Genomic DNA, 3,160 nt, shown 5'->3' with positions numbered 1-3,160 from the left:
TGACTGGAAATGATTATATTCGGCTACTTGTTATTAAACAACAGTGGAATTTTTATCGATGATAATTGGACTTGTCACCGTGCCTCAGTTGTTTTGGATTGGTTTGGCCAGCCGGAGTGGCCATGCGGTTCTAGGCGCTGCAGTTTGGAGCCGAGCGACCACTACGGTCGCAGGTTCGAATCCTGGCTCGGGCATGGATGTGTGTGATGTCCTTAGGTTAGTTAGGTTTAATTAGTTCTCAGTTCTAGGCGACTGATGACCTCAGAAGTAAAGTCGCATAGTGCTCAGAGCCATTTGAACCACTTTTGATTGGTTTGAAGAACACTCTGGAAAATTCGACTGAGTGATTTGGCCATTAGATCGCCCAGCATTAATCCTGTCGAACATTTATGGGAGGCAGCCGATGCACAAAATCCTGCTCTGTCAACACTGTTGCTATTACAGACGGCTATAGAAACAGCATGGCTCCACATTCCTACAGGAGCTTGCAACTACTTGAGTCCACGCCACATCGAGCTGGTGCACTACGCCGGGCAAAAGGAGGTCCGATCCGGTATGAGGAGGTACCCTGTGACCCTCGTCATCTCAGTGTACTTAACTACTGAGACAAAACTGACAGCAAACGATTGCAGTGAAGAGTCTGGTACCTAGAGAATAGAGTACTTAGCAACATACAGTGTTTTTCGTTCAGTCTAGTAACTGATTGTAGAACCACATGAAGGAATTCGCACTAGAGACGGCCATAAACAGTTTCCGTCGGTTACTTTTTTGTTGTTGTGGTTGTGTTTTGAGCAGCATTGTTTTTAGTTCTACACATTTAAGTGCTGTAAAATACATCAAAGCTGTTTGGAAGATATCGTTATAGAATCTTTAGAATTCTGCACATCTTTAGAAGTAGCTACCTAACATGTCGGTTTCAAACGCTGCATTATGACTGGTACACTATCACTTAGAAACGGAAGAAGGTCTTCTATCACGGAATTTGCAAATGAACTGAGCTTCTTTAATATCTTAATTATTTTAAAATTTTAAACATGGCTGAAACAGCAACTGATGAAATTCGTCACGGTAAATGATAACAGCCAAACAGTTGCAGGATAAAGATTCATTAAAATTTTTGACCACGGTTTCGGTATATCTAAATATACCTTCATCAGATGTAAAATACACTAAAATCACATCCTGCAGTGGAGATACATATAACAATTGTGCCAAAGGCGTCGTCAGTAGTTAAAACATCATCTCCATTTGTTGTTGTTGTTGTTGTGGTCTTCAGTCCTGAGACTGGTTTGATGCAGCTCTCCATGCTACTCTATCCTGTGCAAGCTTTTTCATCTCCCAGTACCTACTGCAACCTACATCCTTCTGAATCTCCATTTATACAACATAATTATGGACAGAGGGTTGATGCGAACTGAGCATAGCACCATTACCTCGCCTGTGCTATGTTGTGTTCGCATCAACCCGGAACCGTGGTCAAAAATTTTAATTAATCTTTATCCAGCAACTGTTTGGCTCTTATCAATTAACGTGATTAATTATTTTAACTGTCTTAAAAATGGAAATTTGTCTTACTATTCAGTACCGTCTGTTTCAAAATTCATTTAGTTATTAACTGGTTTTTGATAATATTTCTACTTCATTTCATATCGCTAACTGAGTTTTGTTGAGTACTACAGCAATAATATACCAGACAGACTGTTAAATACGCTATTGACCACATTTTTTCAGTTGCAACAATTTTAAATTTCATTAGAATGCTTGCTCCTCGGTAAGTGAAGAAGTTGTACCTTGGAACATATTTACTAATTTGCGGAGATCCTTATTTTAGCGAAGTAATTTTCGTAATTTCCTCCTCGGTAAGTGAAGAAGTTGTACCTTGGAACATATTTACTAATTTGCGGAGATTCTTATTTTAGCGAAGTAATTTTCGTAATTTCCGAAAATAACTTTAGCCCACATAAAGTGAAACATTAAAATTGGGACAATTAACTAATCTGGAAATGGGGGGGCTGGCTGGAAGCGAAACCCAGAAATGTGTTCCAAACTACAACACTCACCCCTGTATACAATTTCCTAGTCGACATTATTTCATAACTTACTGTGACGAGTTACTGCACTTGTACAAGCCTATTTTTTACTGTGTTGCGAGGAGTGAAGTACAGTGAAAATGAGTGTTTAGCTGTCCCTTGTGATGGAGCAGAATCTCCGGTCTCACACCAGTGCGAAAGGAAATCTAAAGGAACTACTCTGGTATTCGCCCTAGAGATTCACAACAAAAGCAGGATATCAGGAAGAAGATTTGAAACTCATTGCCACAGTAAGTCCAGATGCGTATTATTAACGTCAGTCTATAGACCTCATATGTTTTCTAAACTCTCTTTGGTTGCGTTAAACCTTTCAGAGTCCTTCTTCAACAAATAGTGTTATTGGTGACCACCTTTCATAACTTCCGAAGACTTTTTGCCCTCCTTTACCTTGTAACTTTTCTTCTTCAAAAATTTTGTGTGTGTGTAGCGTGTACACGAATTTAATTAGTGAAACATGTGATTGCTTGAGCCACGTATTGCGCAGATGAGTGAACCGTGGTGTGTTGCCTGACGTCGCAGTGGACAGTTTTCAACAGCTGAAAGATACGCCAACGTAAAACCAACAAAAATTACATATAAAATGACCAAATAAATTTTTGTCTGAATAAATTACGGAAATTAAAGTCTTTTACCTACCTAACTTGTGAACAAAGCTCGGAATACGGAAAATGTTCCATAAGCGGATACGTCACACTGTTCCCTGAAACGTATTTTTCATAGCAGGAAAGTAACTGAATGTAAGAAATTTGACCTAATCACTGATTAACTGTGTAATGCCACTGTTCGGTATGTATAGAGTAACAGTAAGACTATGGCCCTGAGCTATTCTTGTACTTTACCTCCGTACAGTTAAAGCTTTCTCCCCAAAGTGGTGCACAACAAACAATGCCGCAACAAAGCTAAATTGAAATGGAAAGCTAAAACTGATATTGAAAAGTTCGTACATTGCCATGTGCAAAACTGGACACAAGCAACATAGTAATTCATACACGGGAATAATGTCTGAAACAATTTTATAGCAAGGAATTATTTTTTAGCTTGACTTTCAAACTCGTGAGCAATATTGGTAC

The sequence above is a fragment of the Schistocerca piceifrons genome, chromosome 4 (assembly GCF_021461385.2).
Source record: "Schistocerca piceifrons isolate TAMUIC-IGC-003096 chromosome 4, iqSchPice1.1, whole genome shotgun sequence".
Lineage (NCBI taxonomy): Eukaryota > Metazoa > Arthropoda > Insecta > Orthoptera > Acrididae > Schistocerca > Schistocerca piceifrons.
Note: the sequence above shows the minus strand (reverse complement) of the source record.